Source organism: Suricata suricatta, chromosome 15 (assembly GCF_006229205.1).
Source record: "Suricata suricatta isolate VVHF042 chromosome 15, meerkat_22Aug2017_6uvM2_HiC, whole genome shotgun sequence".
NCBI lineage: Eukaryota > Metazoa > Chordata > Mammalia > Carnivora > Herpestidae > Suricata > Suricata suricatta.
In genome coordinates this window covers 64,296,701-64,302,961 of record NC_043714.1, presented here as the reverse complement: position 1 = coordinate 64,302,961, position 6,261 = coordinate 64,296,701, and the positions used below count along the sequence as shown (strand labels likewise).

The 6,261-nt window shown below is 42.5% G+C and overlaps 1 pseudogene; it reads left to right on the top strand.

Annotated features, from left to right (window-relative positions):
* Positions 1–513: 513 nt before the first annotated feature.
* LOC115278851 overlaps positions 514–6,261 on the top strand; it is a 6,351-nt pseudogene continuing 603 nt past the window's right edge.

Genomic DNA, 6,261 nt, shown 5'->3' with positions numbered 1-6,261 from the left:
GCGACTGTTCTTCCATGGCTTTGACCGTGAACTAAGAAAACTGACTTTAATTGCAGTCAGAACTGATACATCAGGTGAGTGCTTTTTTCCACACGACTACTCCAGGAACTTGAAATTTATTTTAGCAATCTTTATTTATTCAACAAAAATGTGTTGGTTACTGCTCTCTGTCAGGAAGGCACCGAGTCTAGGATTGAAATTGAAATATACAAAATCCAGTCCTTCTCTCAATTTATACCCTAAATGAGACATATAATCCTCAAAAATAATCACATCACTGGATGTATAATTACAGTACTGGCAGGAGCTGTGGGTGAGAGAAAAGGTATCATGAGGGGCTATGAAAAAAAGCTGACCCAGAGCCTGGAGGTATCAGGAATGACTTCTCCATGAAAGGGTCTCTTGAGTTGGGATCAGAAGGATGAGTAGGAGTTAAGTAGACAGAATGTGTTGTGGGAGGGTGACGAGAAAGCAAAAAGATCAGTGGGAGGAAGCTCTATGAGGGTATAGACCATGGGGAGTGCGAAGAACTGCGGAAAGGCCATGAGGCAGGAGCACAGACAGAGTTATGAGGGTGGAGGGAAGGTAAAGGCCAACGGTGACCAAGCACCTCTGGAGGCCAGGCGCTACTCTCATTACTCTACCTGGATTATCTCCTCAATCCCCATAACAGCGCTACAAGGTAAGCTGGGATCTGAAAGGAATGTTACCGAATACCGAAGAATAGAGGATAGAGGAGTTCATTCATTTAGCAAATGCTGCATCTTTAGCATTCTTCTGGGCACTCATTTTCCAGGCAAAAAATAGAGAAAAAGCAGAAGAGGAAAGGCCAGAGGAATCATGGAAGCCTTCCAGAGGTACTGGGACCAATAGCATAATTCCATTCTGCTAATGGAGTAAGAAGGGTTGACCAGCCAGTTGGCAAAGACAGGGCTGCATCATTATCCATTGGTAGAGATACAGGGCCATATCTCTTATCTTCTTAAAGTGGTAATCAAAATTGATTCAAGGCATTTGCTTGCAGCTGCAAAAAGCTTCAGGGAGTGAGCCAGTCCAGCCAGTTGCCTAGGTCTTCCAAATATTCAGCAACTTTTGGAACTTTTGGTAACAAGCTGGATAAGCTGTCCTCAAGTCATTAAAGCATAGAACCACCTTGTGTGTCATACCATCTTTTCCTTGGTTGCCCCTGTGGTCTTACCAAAATCATACTTGTTTCTAATGCAATTTCATACACCAGCGCAAATGAGCTATTTCTGGCCTCCTCCTATTTTCACAGGATACATGTTCTCAATTCAATCCCAGAAAAATTCTAGAAAATTTGTAAGAGAAGAGGGAAAGGTGGTCGGAACTCCTACCCAACCTCACCCTCCATCACACAGTCCCATCAGAAGCAGGTATTTCTCTACAGAGGCCATTCCTACTCTTCCTTTATATTGCACCCACAAGAAATTCTGCTCTATTTGTAAAGACTTTAACTGGTTCAACTGAGCCAAGGCTAGAAAAGGAGCAATCAGTATGGAACAGAGGAAAAGCATGGGCTTTGGACTTCAGCATGAACTCTTAGGGCTTTCAGAGTTAGCTCACCTATGCTGAGTTCTAGCTCTACCACATGCTAATTTCTAGAGCAAGTTACTTAACTTTTATTTCCTCTACCAAGTAAAGTAACATTCTGAATTCTAGTTTTGCAAGATTACTGTGTAGATTATACTATACCTAGATATGTGTAACAGATCTAGTGTACATATACCTGTTTTATATAAAAACATATAAGCACATGAAATAGATTTCATATATATATGATGTAAGTATGTATAATGTACTTAGCACAGTGGCTAGAAGTAGCTGTTATTGTCATTAGGTGTTCTAGTTATCTATTGTTGCATGAAAAACCACCCCAAAATCTAATGGTATAAAGCAACAGCTATTTTATTCTGCTCACAGCAGGCATAGTGCCTAAACTGAGGTGGCTTTAGGGGCACCTGGGTGGCTGAGTCAGTTAAGCATCTGACTTCAGCTCAGATCATGGTTCATGAATTTGAGCCCCAGGTCAGATTCTGCACTGACAGCTCAGAGCCTGGAGCCTGATTCAGATCTATGTCTCCCTCTCTCTTTCTGCCCCTCCCCAGCTTTCTCTTCCTCTCTCTCTCAAAAAATAAATACACATTAAAAAAATTAAACTGAGGTGGCTTGAATATCTAAAAATGACCAAGACAGGTTCATTGAGGCTCTTTGCCTGGGATCTCCATTCTGACTATCACCCGGATTCCTTAGTTACTCTCCGTGGTCTTGCTGAGTCTGGAATGTCCAAGGTAAGTCATGTGTCTGGTTTTGTGCTGGAATGGCCGGAATAGCTGTGGCAGCCAAGCATCTCTCTTTCTCTCTCCATTTAGCTAACTTGGACTTCCTCAAAGCATGGTGGTATTGGGGTAGTCAACTTCTTACTTGACAGCTGGCTTCCTCAATAATGAGCATTCCAAAAGACAAGAACGCTGCAAGTCTTCTTATGAACTAGCCTCCAATGCCACACAGTATCCCTTCTGACATATCCTATCTGTCAAGAAAAGTTACAGAGCCAGGCAAAATTCAAGGGCTCAATAGTACACAGAATATGAATACCGTAAGGCATGACTCATTATGGAGGGCATCTTTGTAGACAAGATATTAGAGTTTTCCTTCTGGCCTGTAATGATGTACATCTTCTCCACATGAAAATAAGCTCACCCAAAGATGGCCACACCAATATCTCTCATCCCATATGGTTTTCTGCAATGTGACCTTGACGGTTTCCAATCACGAGGGAGAATGTATTTCTCTACCTCCTTCGATCTGACAGAGGCTGTGGCAGCTTTGACCATCAGGATATGGTGGAAATGATGTATCATGTGTAGCCCTAACTGTAGTGGGAGTATCTTATTCTTGCCATCCTAGAATCTAGCCATCATACAAGAAGTGTGCCTACCTTGAATCCACTCTGCTGTGCAAAGTACAAGCCAAGACCCTGGAGGATAAGATGTGATGCAGGAAGAGAAGATCACAGAACACCAAGACACCAGGCAGGTGAGAAGAAAGACATCCTGGACATCTAGCCCATTCATCCTTCGCCAGGTCTAGCCCTAGCTGCTATCTGACTGCAACCACTTGTAGATCCCAAGTAAGAACCTTCCAGCTGAGCCCAGTCAACCTGCAGAACTCTGACTTAATAATAAATTGCTGTTGGAAGTACCTAAGCTCCAGGGTGGTTTTTTTAGTCAAAGATAACTGAGAATACCAGCTATGTGATATTGGGCAAGTCACTTAATCCATCTGAGCCTCAGTTTCCCCCAGTGTCAGAGTGGAGACACAAAACAAATATTCAGTCTTTTCCTATCTTTAGTCACAGCTGAGGCCAAGATTTTATACTTGCTTGCCGTTTTCATGCAGCATTTTTAGAGGGAAGCTGTGTTTCCTCTTGATTCAGCGGGGAAATAAGAAAGCAGAGGCATGCATTATTGGTGCACCAAACATTTCTCACCTCTTCTTTACCGACATCAGCCTGAGTATCTCTTGCAGGGTCACTTCTATGTAAAGATGAAAGGCTGACTTCCTGACATCCGGTTTGCCTCTTTCGCCTGAATGGGTATCTCAGAAGGAAAGATGCCTTGCACTCAGAAACCTTCCCTGAGATATGAGGCCTTTCACACCGCTGGCCTTTGTCTATTTTCAAAAGGGGGCAACTTCTTCCAAAACATTGTCACTGTGAATACCAAAATGCAAATGACAGACTGTTTTGAAAGTCCAAAACCTATGCATTCCTAGGACTGTGACCATACAGGCACCTAGTAGTCAATGAATATTAAATAGATGCAGAAAATGATGGCTCGTCTCATTTGTGTTAGAAACCGCATTTCAAAACCTCTACTCTCAAAGGATGCTCATGGAAGCATCACATCACAGTCACCAGGGTGCTTGTTAAAAATGCAGATTCCAGACACATTGAATCAGAATATCTCAAAGTGGAGACTGGGAATTTGTATTTTTAACAAGCACCCACAGTGATTGGTAAGAGTGCTAAAATTCAAGAACCACACTCCAAATTCCCATGTTTCTTTCCAAGTTTGATTTGGGAACTATTAACTGGCTAAGACTGGGAACAAAGAGACCCAAGCAGGATTTAGAAATTCTGGTGCTTTGCATACCTTTCACAGAATGAATCATGTCTATGGGTTTCTTGTGCACTTAAGGGTATAAACACTGCAGATGGCTCACTGTTTTTTAAATCTGTTTTTGCTTAATCTGTCTAAATGTAAAACAAAAATGAGAATACCTTATTACAGTTTCCAAGACTTCAGTAAAAGTGTTTATTTAAAGGCAGGAGGAGGATTTAATGGCAATGAGTGATTACTTCTTTCCCAGGTAAATCAGCATGAGAACTTTTTTGATTTGACCAGATTCTCTAAGTGTAGGAATAAAGGATTTAGAGGACAACCTTAAGCAAATCAATTAATTTTTCTGTGCCCCACTTTCCTCACCAGCTAAGAGAGGATCACATAGGGTCACCATATTGCACAACTCACATTATGGTGTATGTGCAGTGCACAACCTGAACATCTGTATGTAGAAGTCCTATCAGTGAGTAAACCAATGCTTGTGAAAGCTTGTCACATACTGCAGGGAAAGTAAGGGATTCTTACGTGAGGTTGTGATGCAAAGAAAAAAGAAAGCCTTATTTGGATCTGTAAAACAGGAACCTGAGAAAGAGATTATATAAAATTGTTTGACTGAAAGTATTCTCCGCTTCAGTAAGATAGCTGATCAACCCAAAAACATACATGTGTGCCCATGTAGACATCCACAAACCCACAAACACTCAGACTGTAGAGGACACATTAGGTTGCCTACCCATATTTTGAACACATCCTCTTTTCTTCTAGAAAATTCCTTACTTCTGTTTTTGGACAGACCTATGGCTTTTCCATCTCTGGATGTGTGGTCTGGGTAGAATTCCATGCTCAGCAACAAGAAGGGGAAACACAGCCCACGCCCTAGCCAGCCAGCACTCCGTCTTTCGCTGGGGGAGGGGCAGGAGTGCAAGACCCAAGCTGGACCCCTCAGAGCCAGTCTCAGGACCTGTACCAGTGCTTCTGGGAGAAGCTCTCACTTTCCTGTGCTGTACTTGAACCGAAACAGGATGAGGCCAAGCCTGCTGCCGCCATTTGATACTAGAAAGAGTGAGATGAAGGCTGCTCCGGGATGAGGGAACAGTTTGGCATTTGAGGTCTGGATCCTACCTTGCTGGAGGCAGGCTTTTCAGCTTTGCAAATATGCCTGTCCCCCCTAATGTTTCTGCTGAAGCCAGTCAGCACTGTCCTGCCATCACTTACAACGCTGGGGAATGAACACAATGTACAGCGAGAAGACCCATGCTTTGACTACTTCATAACAGGGTTACTTTATCTGCTAGCAGTGAGGGCAGTGATACAAGTTTAACTATGCTGAATATGTCATTTATTATCCAGCCCAGGACATGTTTGAGAGTGAGAGGGGCATTATTATTGTTTTGTTGTTATTATTACAACTACTTAGGTCAGGACAAAAGTAAACCACACTATACGATCATCATCATTTTAACCAAATGGCCTGACTGTTGATAATTTGAAGACACAATCAGAGTCCGTGTGTTTTTAAGTGGTTTGCTTTCCAGGGCTCACATTCTATTCCTGACACTTAGAACTATGTCCGGCACAACACTGATATGCAATATTTATTTAATGAATAAAGCATTTCAAAAACATTTCAGGGTATCCATTCATGTATTTCTTCAACAGATACTTGAGTACTTTTATATGCCAGTCACTGTTCTAGGCACTGAAGGGACAAACATGAGCAACATAGATAAGACCCCTGGAAGAAGACCTTCAGCGTTGCCCTGGCCGAGCGGAGACAGGCCGTCTGGTTGGAGATATGTGTAATCACCGACTTCCTGTGACCTGGGAAAGGCCACCAAGGATGTCTTCAACAAAGGATATGGATTTGGCATGGTCAAAATAGATCTGAAAACCAAGTCTTGTAGTGGAGTGGAATTTTCTACTTCTGGTCATGCTTACACTGATACAGGAAAAGCGTCAGGCAACCTAGAGACCAAATATAAGGTCTGTAACTATGGACTTACCTTCACCCAGAAATGGAACACAGATAATACTCTTGGAACAGAAATCTCTTTGGAGAATAAGTTGACTGAAGGGCTAAAACTGACTCTTGATACCATATTTGTACCCAACACAG